The sequence below is a fragment of the Capricornis sumatraensis genome, chromosome 13, assembly GCF_032405125.1.
Source record: "Capricornis sumatraensis isolate serow.1 chromosome 13, serow.2, whole genome shotgun sequence".
Lineage (NCBI taxonomy): Eukaryota > Metazoa > Chordata > Mammalia > Artiodactyla > Bovidae > Capricornis > Capricornis sumatraensis.
This window is the reverse complement of record NC_091081.1, coordinates 59,575,022-59,594,407: the sequence shown is the minus strand read 5'-3', so window position 1 is coordinate 59,594,407 and position 19,386 is coordinate 59,575,022. Positions and strand designations below refer to the sequence as shown.

The window sequence follows — 19,386 nt, the reverse complement described above, 5'->3', positions numbered from 1 at the left end:
TCCATCCATGGGATTTTCAAGGCAAGAGTACTAGAGTGGGGTGCCATTGCCTTCTCCGTCATTACTCCCAGGCAGAACCAATTAGATCATATCTTCTTATTTTCAATAAGCAGGCAGCACTTCTCAAATAATGCAGAACACTGATTTCCAGGTATTTATCTCTGTATGCTATTTATCCAAATAGATTTACATTGGAATCGAGCACTTTAGAAATGTATTAATGGCAAAAATATATTAAACACTCATAATTGGACCACATATGGCTTTCCTTGTCTTCTATATAGATATACTTACTCATTCATTAATTCACTTATAGTAATACCATCCAGACCTATGAATATTAATAGCCTGAGAACAAACTTCTGAGCATTAACTTCTGTTGCACAGGCATTAACTAGGTCTCTGACCTCAGAGTTACAGGGTTTAATCAAATCATTTATTCACACACCCCTCAGATATGCATTGGCTCAAACTTTGTACCTTTCCATTCATGCGTACCTTTGTTTACTGATCCCCTAATTAAGTTACTACTAATAATAAAGTCAATGTGTAAAATTCAAAAAACCCTAAAAACAATACCCTGGAATATTACTATGGTCTATCTATAGGCTTATTTTTCATAAAACTAAGATGCTACATCTTTTTTGCAGCAGATCACAACATTATACACAAAGATTATCAGCTTACTTGTTTCATGTCAATCCCATATTTATACTTTATCTACTATGCCTGTCCTTCATTCACTTAATTTTTCCATGTGTTAAAGATGGTACATATGGTAGCCAGCCTCCAAGATGGCACCAGTTTACACTATCATAAAAAAGTTCCAGTACAAAAACAAATCCACCTGCAATGCTGGAGATCTGAGTTTGATCCCTGGGTTGGGAAGATCTCCTGGAGGAGAGCATGGCAACACACTCCAGTATTCTTGCCTGGAGAATCCACATGGATAGAGGAGCTTGGTGGGCTACAGTCCATGGGGTTGCAAAGAGTTGGACACTACTGAGCAACTAAGCATTTTGCAATTTGAAAATACATAATCTAATACTTATCCTGTATTAACAATGTTTAAACAGTAGCTTTTTTAAGGATTTCACTAGTTTAATATGTACTAAAACATATCTGTGAAGTAAGAAGACTTGGGTGTTGAGGTGTGGACTGTAAAATGGATGCTATGTGACAAGGACTAACTCTAAACTGTTCTTACCTTTATATGCAAAATACAAACAACATTATTTACCCACCATATGACTGATTTGAGGGGTTAGTGAGTACCTCACAAATTATAACAGTGTGGGGTTTAGTCGCTAAGTTGTGTCCAAGCCCTTGATACCTCATGGACTGTAGCCCACCAGGCTCCTCTGTCCATGAGACCTTTCAGACAAGAATACTGGAGTGGGTTGCCATTTCCTTCTCCAGCACAAATTATAATATGCTCTATTAAAGTAACATTATACTAGTCAATGGTAACATTAATTTTAACTAATGTACTATTATAAGAGGAAAAAGTATATTTTGATGAATACAACTTGAAATCTGGGGATTCGAATTCAAAGATGAAGAAATCTGGCATAGAGATTCCTTACTATGTAAAAGAAAATTTATTTTGGCTAGATTTCTTAGTATTTCAAATAAGCGGTCTTAACGTGATTTTTAAAGGTTATATGTCATTTTCTGATTACATAAGAAATATTTAAAGAAAAAAAGTCATCTATAGTCCCACCACTGTGATAATTACTACTGTTTTTCTATGCTCACATGGGCACATGTTTTTAGGCTGCTAAGTCCACATATTTATTTGTATATACTAAACAGGGTTGAGATCATACGCATAAGCTGTTGCATCTAGTCAACAAAAGATTTTGTAAAAATATCTGCAACTTTTGCTAAGAAAAATAGCAATATTGAATTCATTAATTTTCCTTGAACACTAATGCAGGTGAACTTTTCAAATATTAATAGTTATATTTACTCTAGGCTAACTGCCTCATATTCTTCGCTCATTCTCCTTCTGAGATATCCTACTGATTTTATAAATGCTCTTGTATGTAAAGAAGTGTCAGTCTTTTGCCTGCTTATGCTATTTCTTCAGCTGAAAATGATTAATGCCTATTTTCACTCATTCCTACTTGTTCTACAAGTTACCTTCATTCATAATCAGTTCTAGAACAATAAACGGTAATCTAAGCATCAGGCCCCAGCCTACTGGATGGGGATCCAGTAGTGAGGAAGACTTGGCAGAGGGGACAGCAGGCGTTCTCAGCTCTGAGGAGAGGAATGTGAACTGTTCAGATGTGAAGAAGGAAGAGTGGGAAGAGGGAAAAGGGCACGACATCAGGCTGGAGATGCGGGGAGGGGTTAAGTCCTGCCTTCCAGACCATGTTAAGGATTTTCACATTTATTCCAAGATAATGGTGGGCTAAAGAGAAGCAAGAAATGACATAATGTATTTGCTTTTCATGAGACTCTATCATTGCCATTTCTTTAACAAGAGAATGGGATGCAAGGCAAGAAAGGGCAGAAAACTCAGGTCCACCACTGCGGTCCTGGTGAGAAAGGACAGTAGTGGGAGCAGGGTGGATGAAGAGGCAAAGCAGTAGGTCAGAGAGAGACTTCTTTAGGAGACAGAGGAACAGAGCTTTGCGACTGATATGGAGAAGAGGAAAATGGAGATGGAGTATGACTCCAGGTTTGTGGCCTAAGATACCATCTACTGGGACAGGGACTCTGGAGGCAGAGCAGGTTTGCAAGGAGAGATGGGAAAAGGAGCAGGGGGTAAGGATTCTGTTTTTGACCCATTGATTTGAAGGAACTTGTGAGACATCCGCAAGGAGAAACAGACAATCAGATAAGAGTCCACTGCTGAGGACAGGCCTAGGTCTAGACTGCAGGTGAAATCTTAGAAACCCACATGTAGAAGGTAATTAAAGCCATGCTGGATAAAATAAGAAATCAAAGGTACTAAGACCTCTGGTCTCCAAGACTGAGCCAGGGCATCCATGACCATGATGAACACTCTGAGACCCATGACCACGCTGCCAGGGGACCCACTACACAGCATTCTCACACTACAGTGAAATTTCATAGTTCAGCGTCTCCGTGGTAGACAATAAGCTCCTCAGAAGAATGATCGAGTCTTACTTATTTCTGTACCCCAGTCTTGGCATAGGTCCCAAGGCATGAAACAGATTCAATGAAGTGTCTGTGAGAGGTCAACTGTTAGCTTGAGATTATTAAAAAGCACTATCTCCAAACATGCACAGAGAAACAAGCTTTAAGAGGCCAGGCTCTGGAGCAGATTACTTGGGTTAAATCCAGACTCTACCACTTATCAGTCATATGACTTGGGAAAGTTATTTAACGCCTTTGTGCCTCAACTTCCACATCTGTAAAATAAGGCAGATAACAGCACCTACTGCCAAGTGTTGGGAAAACTAAAATTTCATGCAGAGCATTTAACATAGTACTTGTACATGGTAAGCATTCAAATTTAGCTCTTCTTATTGTTACTATTATTATCTTCTTTCTTCATCTTCCATGGATACAGAAACATGCAAAAATGGAAAGGATTTCCAGTTATTCATTGTGGTTCTCCAGCTTTGGAACACAAAAACAGATCATGCTGTTTCAGGTCTAAAAGCAAGGGTAAAAATAAAACAATTTTGATGTATCTGGTAAATGATATCAGTATTTAGAAAACAACTAAATTTAACAGTGAATAAAAAAAAAAAAAAAGACCTAACAATAACAAAATCATTTCAAACCAAAACAAAAAGTAGTTGTTGACTATGTCAGGTTTTTTTGGGGGGGGCGGGGGGGGGGCAGTGGGAATATGGGGGAGATGGAGATAGGAATAGACAAGAAGAAAAAATCTGACCAAGTCTACAACAAATTACAAAACAGACATTTCGCTAATGTTTACTTAGCTAGGTACCTGCAAAAATAGGAAAACTTCATTTAAAAAATTAGGAAGTTTATCTCTTTATAGAGAATCTTGATATCTGTCTCAAGTTACCCATGATAAGTAACTACAATTTGTGACTAATCTAGTCATTACACTGATGCTATTAACACAGCAGACTCTTTTAAGATTATCATTTTCTTTGCAAGTAAAAATGTTAATTCATGAGGTTGCTAACAAACTGAATAAACCCTCTTCCAGCTTGTGGCTGGTGTCAAGGTTGGCATGCATGAAGATCATTTTTCTCCATATTTTATTTTTATTTCAAGGGTGTGAATACAGGATTCAAGCTTCAACTTCTGACAGCTCATCAAGAATTTAATCCAGAGAAAGCACTGCAAGGTGAAAACACAACAGGGTGAATTTCCTATTTTGACAGTTTCCTTTCAACCACTTTTACAGGCTTACCTTTCATATGAAATGTCTGTTCTAATGGAGACAACCTGCTTAAGATCTGGGCCATGTATGACTGCCATTTTAAAAACAGGAAGGTAAGGTTATGAAATTAGCTATTTGGAAAACAGTGTACAGAGTTCAAACTTTTCTAGTTAAAAAACAGTTTTTGCTATTTAGTGGGGAAAAAAAAAAGAGCAATATTTAAATAAAAGCAAACAGGACTACAGAGTGAATACTTTCCACATGTTAGCACCATTAAGAATTTCTTGTTTTACTCAGAAATGGGCAGATCTTTCACTGATTGAGGGCTGTATCATTCAAAAAAGACAAATGTGTACAACTCGGCTAAAGATCAGAAGAAAGCCACAAAAAATGTTTTGAATTAGAAACTAATTCAAATTCAATGTAAAAAGGACTACAGGGCACTGATTTAAAACTAGCACGATAGTAAGCTAAGTTAACTGATGATAATGTACAAGAAAGTGTTCTAACACAGAACATACAAGAGTGATAAGGAGGTTTTCTGACTGGTTCTTAACTTCTAAGAAAAAGCCAAAACAAAACAAAATAAAAGCTATAAAAGAGGTACAAGCCCCAAAGATACTGATTAACTAACCTTTGCACGGCCCTGATTTTAAAAACATTTCCAAGTTGTTTCTAATGGGGCAGTCAGTTGAGAACCACTGGGCTGAAACACCACAACAGGTCAACAAAATGATGGAATTTTCCTCTCAGTAGGTCCTTAAAATGGGCTACAGTCTCATATCAGGGCTGTTAATCATAGAGAACATCAAGATTTCTGCACTCTGTTTCCCATGTGTTGTTTCCTTAACTCGGATTCATGCCTTAAATTGTCACAATCTGCCTTCTGCCTCTGCCTGGGATGAAATGTTACAAAAGAACTGCTCCTTGCTGAATCCAGTGTCACAGCTGACACTTCCTTTTATTGGACTACTCCAGAGCATAAAGCCGGAGAAGGCTATGGCACCCCACTCCAGTACTCTTGCCTGGAAAATCCCATGGACGGAGGAGCCTGGTAGGCTGCAGTCCATGGGGTTGCAAAGAGTCGGACACGACTTCACTTTAACTTTCACTTTCATGCATCAGAGAAGGAAATGGCAACCCACTCCAGTGTTCTTGCCTGGAGAATCCCAGGGATGGGGGAGCCTGGTGGGCTGCCGTCTATGGGGTCACACAGAGTCGGACAACGACTGAGCGACTCAGCGGCAGCAGCAGAGCATAAAGCACTGGGAACCCCCGATTCCCCAAATTCTTCCTCACTATCCCCTACCCTTGGCTTCTGAGGCACCTTTCCTAGGTTCTCCTCCTATCTCAAATAGTGCTTTGTCTGCCTCTTAACTCATAAATTCTTCAGGGAAGTCAGTGACAGTCCCTTAAAAGCTCAACAACAGGTTCTACAGGGCAAACTCCCTTGGAATCATATCCACACTAACCTGGATATGTATCTGAGGAGGCCACTGTTTTCTTCATATTTTCAAAAGGATTTAAGATCCTTGAAGGTTATAAATCATTATCTTAAAATACTTTTTCATTTAAGCTTTCCAGGCTTCAATCACTATCCATAAATTTAGAGGTCTTACTTCAGTCTTAACCTATCAGAGATTGAATCCAGATTCCTATCTGTTAGGCATATTCATTGTGCTAAACCAATGTATCCAAAACAAATAATTAATCCCCTCAGAAATACTTGCTTAGAATAAAATGGTCAAGTAAGGAGCCCTCCTGACAGTTGTCCTCCAGTGGAAGAAACAGACGACAGACAAGCAATGAGAGTAATTAGAGAATGTGATCTAAGTTATAAAGGAAATGACATGAGAGAAACTTCAGCGTGATCCAGGAAGGCTTCTTAACTTCCTCAGAAATGAAAATTATTTTTAAAATGAGATCTTGAAGGTTAAGGAGGAGCCAGTTATGTGAAACACTGAGAGAAGAGACTCCAAGTAGAAGCCACAGAAAATGCAAAGGTACTGACTGTACTGAACTGTCCACTAGACTGCAGGCACCAACTGTACGGTAACTGTCTGCTAGACTGCAGGCACTGTGATCCTTAAAGAGAACAATTTAATATAAATGTGTATCTTTGGAATGTGGGTTAGTAACTGGTACTTGGTCCTAAACTCAGGAAGTAGTTGCTGAATTAAATGCAAAAGAACAACTGAAAGAATTGTGGAGTTGGGCGGCTGCTAAGTGGGAAGGAGGTGGGGGAGATGAATGGATTGACAACAAGGTCCTATTGTATAGCAGGGAACTATATTCAATGTCCTGGGAGAAACTATAATGAAAAAGAATATAAGAAAGGATATATATATTTGTATAACTGAATCACTTTGCTGTATAGCAGAAGATACTAATAACACAATATTGTAAATCAACTATATTTCAATTAAAAAAAAAAAGAATTGTGGGGTTGGGGAATAAATGGGGAGAGGAAACATTCTCCAGTAAAACAATAAGAATCTTAGTAGCCTCAGCTATTCAAGTTATCCAACAGAATTCTATTACTTTCTTATCTCACATTCCGGTACGTTCCACTTAGTGCTTCTAGTGTCTAACAAGTCATTACCACTTTTAGTTAAAATCCCCAAGTCCTAAAGGGTAACTGTGTTTCAGGAGTTTTCACAAATACAGAAATATAATACATATCTGAGGTAAGGAAGGAACTATTTTGATTAAAACACACAGACCAACTCTTAGCACTTTGGTACCTAGTCCCTTTCCCTTTTCCTAAACTACACTGTCCATTTCAGTCCCAAGAGTCTTAATTCATCCATACCCTAAATTCATTCCAGGATAGCTGGTTACACACTAGCTACCCTGTCAGTTACCTGTAGCACAGCAATCTTTGGTTTGATAATAAAGCCATTATTCCTCTCTCTACAAAGTGAGAGTGAGGATACAATACAGATAAATTAAGAACATAGTTTCAGACATTTGAAACTCTTCCAATTTAACAGGCCCCAAACAAAAAGCCTACTAAGAGTAACTTTAAAGGCATGCATTCTTAATATATAGACAAATGAACAATTATCCAAGTAGGTTTACACTATGCATTGAAGTGGAATTTTCAAGATTACAAGATTTACACTGGCAATATGCTGCTGCAATGATGAAAACAAGCGTTATTCACAGATTAATATCATTATTTTTTTTAATCAGTTGTGAGTTGTTCAACCATGTCACATCCCTTATCTCAGCTTCTCCCCCACCAACAAAACAGAGGAGAGAACTGAATTACGAAATCCAGCAGACTTTTGAGATGAGCACACCAAGTCTGTTTCAGCAAGGTCCAATGAACTGGTGACTGTGTCTTCTACGTAGCTGTGGCTCCCACCACCACCCTAACCTGCCACATCCTGGGACGCGGTCAACCCACAAGCAATTAAGGGAGGCTCATTACAACCTCACTAGGCTGCACATGCATACAAGAAACTGGAGATAGACAAGATGTTCACCACAGCCATAAGCAGGTGAAAGAAAAAAAAGGGTTGGGGCTCAACAAAAGTATTCGGCAAATTAAAAAGAATAGGTTCTTGTTTCATAAAAGCTGCAGGTTCTTCATGAACCTAAAGAGAGGTTCAAACAATGACAGGATCTATTAAGTGTTGGCCATCTTCACAAACCAAATGCCCATCTTCAGATCTGCACTTTGTGGTTACACACTGGTGTTATCTTCATGTCTGAAAGATGGCAACACCTGTCCCTGAAAAAGAGTGATGTTGACAACACCAGGGAAATATTAACCATGTGACAGAATAAAACACCTAGCTTTTATTCTGGGCAATAGTACTGATACCTTGAAGGCCTGTTGTCATGAAAGTTCCCAATACAGTCCTCAGAATATCTAAAATTAAAGGATATATACTTGTGCATACACACACACACACACACACACACACACACACACACATATATATATATGAAACAGCCAGGATCATTTCTATGCTTATTTCAATATTTTTTTAGATCTAGAATTCCTAGAATCTAGATCTAGGAATTATGTTAACCCAATATTACATCAATACTTCCTCTATTGTGGCCAATGTAGTTATTAGTACTCAATGAAGTCAACAGTATCAAGTAGATGTCACTCTCTTCAAAAAGGAAAACAAAAGTCACGCCTCTTAACACAAACATATTTACCAATCTGAGGGAGGGAGGGTTATGAAAATCAACTAAAACAAAAATTGCACAATATGGAAGAATTATAAAATTTTACCCCTGTATATTGAAAGCAAAACATACTTTTAATAATGTGTTTTATATAAACTTCCATGTCTTATAAAAAATATTATTTCAACTACAAACTAAGACCTATACATTAGCCAAAAATAGGAAAGAACAGTTTGCGATTTATTACACTTAAGTAGAAATATTTATTTTCTAGTCAATAATTTCAAAGGTCCATACAACTAAACCATTTGGACTTAACATTAAAAAAATTAGCCATTTCAACAGCAGTCTAATAAACAAAGCTATATTTATCAGGTTATTCCCTGATTAGGCAGTCTCAGTATTTGGTGTCAACCTTATCATAAACAAATAATCTTGTAATTATATGCAGTCATTCCTGAGCTACTTGTATTATCAGAGCAGAGCAGCAGTTTCAGCTACCTCTAAAATGACAAGAAAGCTACTATGAAGAGCACATTTATACTGACACAAAAACCTCCAATTAAATGGCCTGACAATGACATCAGCAAGTTTCAAGTTTACCATCACCTACGGTTAAAGTAAAAAATAGTGTATTCTAAAGAAAGACTAATTCTGCTAAATGAAACCATTGGGTCTATTCCTTTTATTCAGAAGTACCATACAACTAAACAAGCAGTCAAGTCCACAGGGAAATAGCATTTCAATAGCTGCAACATGGTGCCAGACCAGCCTTTGTTGGCCTTCCTTTTCCAAGAAACAGAGATGTCTCTTTTTTACTGAGTCCATCTGCCATAAGTGATAACCAGATGTCTGTGTGACGATTCAAAATTAAAACAAAAGTCCTTCCCCCTCCCAAGACCTAACAGCAGAGATGAGTCCAACAGGCAGCATTACAAAGAGTTTCAATGTTTTAATCACCTCCAACTGAAAGAAATAAGGTGGTTCCCTTTTAACCGTGCCACCGCAACAAGCACCAGCCAGTATCTTTTCAGCTAACTTCGCACAACACTGTGGTAAGTGCTTTACACTTCCTTATCACAGCAACCCTATGAGGTGGTACTAATATTAACCCATTTTACAGATAAGAAACTGGGGAATGAAGGCAGTGAAAAAACTTGTTCAAGGCCATACCGCTAATAAGCAGCATCGCAACCACACTGAACACAGGCAGCCTGTATCCAGAGTCCACACAAGCGCTATACAAAGCCTAGTCTCAAGAAAGTATAACAGATTTTGATCAAAACTGATTTTACAATAAAAACTGTAATTTATCAGAAGGAAGAAAGTTAATGCCTGATTCTTTGAAACCATTTCATTAATAAAAAACAAATTCTGACTTCTTAATTAAAATATTCTGAGTTCTCACTTACTGAATTACAAAACAAAAGTGTATCAGGTATTAGTGTCTATGGACAGCAGTCTATGATGGTAACGACGACAATTAAAATACCAAGAGTCATCCACATAGGTCCTGAGAAAACCGTCCATAAAGATGCGATCTGATTTTCAGTATTCTTTCTTGACAGATGAATACTGCATGGCCAAAGTCACCAGTCAAAAGTTTTATGGTGCATTTTTTTGGGGGGGGGGAATTTTAAATAGCTTAATTATGGACTCACACATGAAGGCTGATTTGAACTGTCCCAGAATTCACCAGGGGCTTCCCTGGTGGCTCAGAAGTTAAAGTGTCTGCCTGCAATGCAGGAGACCCAGGTTCGATCCCTGGGTCGGGAAGATCCCCTGGAGAAGGAAATGGCAACCCACTCCAGTACTCTTGCCTGGAGAATCCCATGGAGGGAGGAGCCTGGTAGGCTACAGTCTATTGGATCGCAAAAAGTCAGACACGACTGAGAGACTTCACTATTCACTATGTTATGGTTTTTGTTTTTAGTATTTAGTGGGATCCCCAGCAGCACACTTCGCATTACAAAACAAGCCATTTAAACCAAATTGTGAATTTTATCACCCGTTAACCACATGAAAAGACCAGATGGGTACAATTTTTGATACGACCTGACCTGATTCCTTTCTACTAATGACACAGTTCTGGAATCTTGTTTTTTCACAACTATACAAACATACTTACTCCATTTTTCTTCTAAATCAAAGGTTGTGTCACAATACAAGAATCAAATTTGTCTACATGGCCTGGGAAGACCTCAGATAAATATACTCTTTTACCCTTTTGAAATTACCCAAAGTGACAGTCATGGGACAAGAGCAAATACAGTATTAACTCAAAGTAGTAAACCATTATTTTTATTATTTGAATTGGTTAAAAAAAAAAAGCCCTAATCATGTTTGAGAAATTTTGTTGCTTAGAATATACAGCGAATATAAAAGTTTAATTTTAGGCATCAGGATTAGATTACTAATTAGATTAGATTTCTAAAGGTTCCCTTCATCTACTAGATAAGTCCCTGAAAGGAAAGAAATAAAATATGTATAGCCTTTAATTAATCTTCAAAACAAACACACGCACAAACATACAACAGGATGGCAATTTACAGTCCTGATCCCCAAGAAACTTCTAATTTACCAGGCATGATGAAATCCATACACCAGTAAGTCTAGCACCAGGAAGCATGTAATACAGGCTTTAAAATTCAGATTTGTGTTTATCATGTTTTGGTGTCTACCTATGTCATTTCCCTGCTATCTACAAGTGCACAAAACGCACCTGATGAGAGGCACCTTTAATACAGCTTTATACACCATGGCATCAGACATATTAAAGGTATAACAAACACGGGTGTAAATTTCAGGAAATCTTTATTTATTAATTCAAATGCCACAAAACAGCTAAATTGCCAAAGCACTACAGGTTTTGAGAACACTGTGGAAACATTTTACTATTATCAATTCTAAAATCCATTTAAACTTTATTTTTCACAGCAATAATTATTCATCACATGGGCTATGATGCAACAGAAAGAAATCAATCACTAGGTAATTATAGGCCTCCTTCACCAAAAAACAGCACTGATACCCACTTAACTAAATTATACAATATTTGCTGATTTTTAAATACTGTGCCACATCCATGCTAAGAAAGAACACTCTCCAGAAGTCTTCAGCTGTAAATTTTCTATTTATTCATTCTACTTTATGGCAAATGCTATACAGTCTCTCTATATATACACATCTACAAAAATTTTGATATGACAATTTCCCACACATGAAAAAATATTATAGGACTCACTTAATTTTCCCCTCTAATTTGGCAAAGCATAATTTCAGTCAAGTACTCAGATGCAAAATGATCTGAAAAGTTGGATGTTAAGACAAGGTTTTTTGAGTACAAATTATGAAAATCTAAGGTTCAATTAACAACACAGAGCAAGCTGTACTTTATCTTTTATCTTTTTTAAAAAAAAGTGACTACATCTTCAATTACAGTGTTACCACTTGGACTTCTGTAACACCTTTTATTCCTAAAAGTTCAAATATTTTTACATGCCTTATTTCAGCACAGTCTTGATTCTCAGCATAAGGCTCTTACCTGTCATACCATACAACCAACAGTTGTTGGTTCAGAATGAATAGAGAACATCTGACATGAACACTCCATTCTCAATATAAGCGGAGGGATACAGAAGGAAAATGCAACAAAGTTAACAAAAAGGATACACAGGCCAAGGACATATGTTGAAAACTCCCTAAGAAACGGAAATAATACAAATAGCATAAGGAATCATTTTTGACTGGGACATGATTAGGTGAAGAGAGGAACTAAGACAACACGAAATGCTGTAAGTATTGGAGCAGACGGCAGGGAAAGCAGGGACTGTTAATAAAGGAAGAAGCTGAGGTAGCTGGGGCTTAAATCCTTTTCCTCAAACACAGAAGCGGTAAAGGAAAGAGGCAGCAGCAATTAAGATCTAAATGAAGGGAGTGTGACAGCAGCCCTGAGGCAGAGGGAACTCACTGAATCTCACATGAACCAAGAATATCCTCCAGCACCTCAAGTGCCATCATGCCCCAGCACAACCTCAAACAAGAGAGTAAGCCAAAGTCCTTGACTCACTAATCTACAGATGACAATATTAGGTTTTTCTTCTCAAGAGGTTTAAAATGCAATTTTAAGTTTCCCAATGTTTGTACCTCCTGGGCTTCCCAGGTGGCGCCAGTTGTAAAGAATCTGCCTGACAATGCAAGATGCGGGTTCGATCCCTGGGTTGGGAAGATCCTCTGAAGGAGGGCACACAACCCACTCCAGTATCCTTGCCTAGAGAATCCCATGGACAGAGAAGCCTGGCAGGGTGCAGTCTAAAGGGGTGCAGAGTCAGACACGACTGAAGCAACTTAACACACATACAATATTTATATTTCGCATCTCTGTTAAAGGTATCTGCCACCTCTTTGCACATATACGAAATTGGTTTAATAAGAGATGCTGTACCTCAATTCCATGAAAATATCCAGTCAAAAACTCGATTTTGACATCAACCAATCAAGAGCACAAAGCAGCAGATCATGATAGTCTCGGAGACTGACTCTGAGGGCAGAATACAAAAGCAGGGGTTTGGGGGATCAGGATGAAACGTTTTTGCTTAAGACAAGCCAGACTTAGGGGAAAAGTAAGAAGGAAAAAAAAAGTAAGGGACAAAGAGAAACCATGGTTGACATCATTGCTTCTGTGATTTATCAATTTTCTTTTCATCTTTAATCTTCAACTAAAGAGCTTTGTTCCCGCTGGACACAAAAATAGTATTACTGTAGCATGCATATATGGCCATTTCAGTATGCCACAGGAAAACCTCATTTACTGACCTAGAAAGGTTTGGGAAGCATAAAACCATTAAACAGAGGCCTAAGGCCTAAAGAGATGGCACAAACTGGTAAGCAAGATATCAGCTGTGAATAATTCTTTCAACTACAGAGTGATGATAAAAGTCCTTTTTCGATTTAACTGCCATTTTCTCAAACTTTCCAAAAGGCTGCAGATTATGCTAAAATAGCTAAACCTTCTCATATTTCTCTTTTTCAATTTCCCCACGGAAAATGTCATTCTCTCTGCAAACAAAAATCACACCAAGCTTGTTTCCTTTTCTTTCCTTGAGCCAATTTTAAGTCACTCTTCTTAACCCTAAATACCCAAGCCCACGCTGGTCCATTGCCAGTGTCTCTCTAGAACTGCAGGTGACAGATGCAGTCAGAGAGCTCACAGACGTGGATTGGCTGCGGTCTGAATCCTATTGCAATGAACACACTGACAGAGCCCGCAGAAGCACATCTCAGCAGAAGGAGAGAGTTTAAAAACCGTCATTTCCAATCGAATTTACTTTTAGACCTCTTACTGGCTATTATGCTCTTACCCCGGTTCTCAACCTTGCTTAGCCCTACGTCCTACCCATTTTATCCTCCTCAGTTTCAGATCCTTCATCAAGCCTAATTCTGTTAATACTACTACTACTAACAACAACAAAAAAGGGTGGGGGGAGGTGCTGCAGGCATTGCCAAAAGCAGGAACCGACCAAGGTGCTATTTGGGAGCCTTCCCGCCGCGGCCGAGACCGCATGAAGTTTTCTGGGAAGCAACGGACCCTTTTAGCATCTTTGCACGATTTCTCGTCCCCTGGGTGAGGGCTCCACAGAGAAAGATGGGGAATCTCCCTTCTCCAGTCTTTCCCAGTGGTGGCTAACCCAAGAAATAAAAATATCTCTTCTTATCCTACACCCCGCCGGATAACGTTCCCAGGCAGTGACGCCCCACCCCCACCCCGTTATCCCAGACGAGATCCCCAAATATCACCCCGTCCTCCTGAAAGCTGGACCCTCCCTCGGCCGCTGGACCAATTTCCCGCATCGGAGCTGCTCTCCCCGCCGCCCAGGCATCCGCCCCCGCACACTCCATCACCCGCACGCCCGCGGCTCCGCACAAGCCCGCCCCACGCCAAGACGCCCCGCAACCGGCACTCGGGCAGCCCCGAAGCCCGCGCTACCCCTCCCGCCCAGGGTCGCCGACCGGGTTACCGTGGGAAGAGCGGGCGGCGGCAGAGGACGCGGCGGCAGCGCTGCTGCCGGTTGCGGCGGACGCGAAGGATAAGCTGGAGGATAAGGATGATGATGAGGCGAGCACGCTCCCCAGTCTCCATGGAACTCCTGCCCCGGCCGGTTGCTAGGAGCCCCGAAGGCTCGGGCTCCGTCTTTCGTGCTTTGTTGTTCCGGGTACAGGGCGGCCGCTGCTTCCCCGCGACAATAAATAGACCAGACGCGGGGGAGCATAGAGACAACGCTCGGCGGCTAGAGCGCCGCCGGACAGAGCCCTCCTGGGTTCCTCGCTAGCCAGTCATATCCGGCTCTCACTGCTCCCGTCACTTTCCCCCGCCTCTTCCTCCACTTTCCCTTCCTCCTTCTCGGTGTCCGGGTCGGCCCGGCCTGCCTAAGGGCTTGACGAGGTGGGGTTAGTGAGGAAAGGTGTGGAATAGGCTAGATTTCTTTTGCTTGAGAACCGCCTGGAAAGATTTCGAAAAAACTGTGCATCCCTTGTACATTTTTAGCTAGTAGTTACACATGAGTACGTAATTTCTGGCATACAGTGTAATATAAACGGACTTTAGGGTTTTTATTTTGAGGGGTGGGGGTGGGGCAAAACCTTGCCACTTCTGTTAGCTCATTGAATTCATAGAAAAGGTCCACCATTCAATATAGTTAGCGAAGCTGGTCCTCAACAACTAAAAATTGTTTTCTAATTATGACGAATACATTTTCTGTTTTGAAAAAGTCCGACCGCTTTTTCGGTTAAACGCGTTAACTTACGTGATCAAGCTCTCGTGAAGGAATGCTAATCCTAGTCCTAAAATACAGTGATAGGATATGACAGGTAAAAGAATGGATAGATAGATAGATAGATAGATAGATAGATAGGTGATAGATAATAGGGGTTAGGTCACATTTCTGTCGCCTGCCCCTTTGATATTCCATACTCAATTTGGGTTTGCGGTCAGGACTCTGCCTTGGAAGTCGGGAAGCACTTGAGAGGCTTTTAAGCCGCGTAGCCGGATCCAAGAAGGATGGGAGGAGGGAGAGGGCGGCTGCACGCTGGGTCCGGGCTGCTGGGCAGAGGCGGGGGCGGGGGCGGCGGCTGTGCTCACACGGAAGCCGGGCGCCTGAGGACTGAGACCCTTCCGCGGTTCCGTGGCCCTGGAATGACCCGGGGGACTCCCAGAGGCGCACACTTCGCCAGTTTGAACGGCCGCGCTTGGGCCCTCGGGGCCCCTCGGGGGCCACTTGAAGGGTGCTGCCTGCGAGAGCGAGACCGGACTAACGGTCCGGGCGCGCGAAGCAGCGGTGCGGATACCCGCCGCGCCCCCGAGTCCCACTCCCAGGCGGGCCGGCGCAGGCCTCTGCTCAGAGTTGGGCTGCAGTTAAAAGCCTCTCCCTGGATGAGACCAGTGGGCAGCTCTAATTTTAATAAAAGGCCCTAAGGGCCTCATGAATACCTGGCCTCTGGTTGGTGTGCATCCGCCATGAATCATGCTAATACCACGGTCCTTTTTGAAATAGATGACTTGGGCTGACTTCTGAGGGGTTGGGGAGGAGGCAACCATTTGAGTATTTCCCTATTTATGGGGTCTTCAAGGGTGCCTATAGATCTTTTCCTTCCCACTCTGAATATTCAGTAAAATATGTGAGCATTTAAAGACACTGTAGAATTATGGAACTTTGATCTGTTTCAGTTTCTATAGTCATTTATTCTTTGAACAGTATTAAATAATTATAGCTTGTATTAGGTGTAATGAAGACAACAAGCAAGAGGCTGGGTTAGAGAGTCATGACTGTGGAGTAGTGGGGAGATGACTTTCAGGTTGTTATCTGAATGGGAATGGAAGGGGTGCACAGTGTTCCAGGCGGAGGGAACAAGACAGGCTAGAGCTATCTGTGTGGGAGATTGCAGCCATGAAATTAAAAGATACTTACTCCTTGGAAGGAAAGTTATGACCAACCTAGATAGCATATTCAAAAGCAGAGATATTACTTTGCCAACAAAAGTCTGTCTAGTCAAGGCTATGGTTTTTCCAGTGGTCATGTATGGATGTGAGAGTTGGACTGTGAAGAAAGCTGAGCGCCAAAGAATTGATGCTTTTGAACTGTGGTGTTGGAGAAGACTTGAGAGTCCCTTGGACTGCAAGAAAGTCCAACCAGTCCATCCTAAAGGAGTTCAGTCCTGGGTGTTCATTGGAAGGACTGATGCTGAAGCTGAAACTCCGATACTTTGGCCACCTCATGAGAAGAGTTGACTCACTGGAAAAGACTGATGCTGGGAGGGATTTGGGGCAGGAGGAGAAGGGGAAGACAGAGGATGAGATGGCTGGATGGCATCACTAACTCAATGGACATGAGTTTGAGTGAACTCTGGGAGTTGGTGATGGACAGGGAGGCCTGGCATGGTGTGATTCATGGGGTCGCAAAGAGTCGGACACGACTGAGCGATTGAATTGAACTGAACTGAGTAGCCTGGATGGGGCATCATGATCAGTGCAAGGGGAAGCGGACATGAGGCAAAGTTGACAAGAAACTAAGGCTTGTACCTTCAGTGCCTTGCAGACCATGTGTAAGAGAGTTTGAATTTTCTTTCAAATGTTGGGGGAACTGAAGGGTTTTAAGTGGTAGAGTGGCATGGTCTGATTTACCAAGGAAATGGCAGGAGAAAGGCTCTATTCCAATGATCACTGCCACTGTGGATAAGTCAGCTTTACGGTAACCATGACTAAGGTCTTTACCTGTCACCTTCCTTACAAGAGACCAGCAATATAGCTGGTATCAAGCATGTCAACTGCTTTGGACTCCCCTTTTGTCACAGACAGTTCAGGAATTTGCCTCATTATATTATTTCCTCATTCGGGAATTGGGTTTGATTTTACTGCAGGCATCATTCTCTATAGAGAAGGAAATGGCAGCCCATTACAGTATTCTTGCCTGGAAAATCCCATGGACAGAGGAGGGGTTGCAAACAGCTGGACCTGGCTTAGCGACTAAACAACAACCACCATTCCCCATAGACTTGTTGAATGCTTTAGCTTTATAACACGATTTTACTGACCAAGGAATTCATTTCAAGGTGAAAGAAGACAATGAGATAAAGCCCATGGGCTTCACTAGTCTTATAATGTGCTCCATTGGTCAAGATCCAGGTAAGGCTATATTATTTATTATCCAGGTGCCAGGAAAAGTTAGAATATACAGCATATGTTCCAAACCAAGACTCTTTTAAAAAATATATATATATTATTTATTTTAATTGGAGGCTAATTACATTATTGTGGTGGTTTTTGCCATACATTCACATGAATCAGCCATGGGTGTACATGTGTTCCCCATCCTGAACCTCCCTCCCACCTCCCTTCCTATCCCATCCCTCAGGGTTATCCCAGTGCACCAGCCCTGAGCACCCTGTCTCATGCATCAAACCTGGACTGGCAATCTGTTTCACATATGATGATACACATGTTTCAATGCTATTCTCTCAATCATGCCACCCTGGCCTTCTCCCACAGAGTCCAAAAGTCTGTTCTTTACATCTGTGTCTCTTTGTTGTCTCGCATATAGGGTCATTGTTACCATCTTTCTAAATTCCATATATATGTGTTAATATATTGTATTGGTGTTTTTCTTTCTGACTTACTTCACTCTGTAAAATACGCTCCAGTTTCATCCACCTCATCAGAACTGACTCAAATGCATTCTTTTTAGTAGCTGAGTAATATTCCATTGTGTATATGTATCACAGCTTTCTTATCCATTCGTTTGCCAGTGGACATCTAGGTTGCTTCCATGTCCTGGCTATTGGAAACAGTGCTGCAATGAACATTGGGGGTACATGTGTCTCTTTCAATTCTGGTTTTCTTGGTGTGTATGCCCAGCAGTGGGATTGCTGGGTCATATGGCAGTTCTATTTCCAGTTTTTTAAGGAATCTCCACACTGTTCTCCATAGTGGCTGTACTAGTTTGCATTCCCACCAACAGTGTAAGAGGGTTCCTTTTTCTCCGCACCCTCTCCAGCATTTATTGTTTGTAGACTTTTTGATAACAGCCATTCTGACCGGTGTAAGATGGTACCTCATTGTGCCAAACCAAGACTCTTGATTAATACAGAAATTGATATTTAGGCTGGTAAAATAGTAAGCTTTATAAGTTGGATAAATGCTGTTTAAAATGTGATATAAAGGCAAAAGCCCATCTGTAAACTGTACTGATCAGCAATGAAATAGTTATAGAAATCAAGAGGAACATTTTGAAACTCAGTAATCTGACATTACTGTTACATCTAAACATGCAACTTTGTATTTATAGAAATATTTGTATTGGGTTGGTAACAAATCTGATTCTTTACCATAGTTATGCCCATTAAGGCTCCAGTTTTATGAACTTGGCTATAAAAAGAAAATCAGGCTATTGGAATATGTTGACTTACCTCCTTTAGTGCTTTGATATAGAAAAACTGTTCAGTATAGCTTTCTGAAGAGACAAGCAGTAGTGGAATGGTACTGAAACAGCATTGTTAAGAGGAGTCCTTTCTGCCAGCTGTTTAGTTATCCTACACTAGTAGAGATCAGATAATATCTACTCTGCCAATTGAAACGATGAAATTTTATGCCCCACATGAAGTTAACACACTAACTATGAATGCAGTGATCAAGCAGAGCAGTGGTGTCAGGGATCCTCATTTCTCAGAATTCTTGAATATCTCCTGTTATACACTCTGTACCCCAGTTGAAAGAGTCATTCCAGTTTGCCAGTTAAGTAATGTGCAACTTATGGGACAGAGTCTGATACTGTAACCTGATTTTATGATACCAGCTGTTCCCTTCCTCTGTGATCAGATAGTGTCTATGGCAAAGACAGTGAATAGAG

At 40.7% G+C, this 19,386-nt stretch overlaps 1 protein-coding gene across 1 annotated transcript in view; it reads right to left on the bottom strand.

The window, feature by feature from the left end:
- Positions 1 to 14,706, bottom strand: part of TBPL1 (TATA-box binding protein like 1) — a 39,877-nt gene extending 25,171 nt beyond the window's left edge. Inside the window, exon 1 of the mRNA XM_068985102.1 lies at positions 14,506 to 14,706. The gene's annotated coding sequence lies outside the window, so the exon portion shown is untranslated. The remainder of the gene's footprint in view (positions 1 to 14,505) is intronic.
- Positions 14,707 to 19,386: the final 4,680 nt, after the last annotated feature.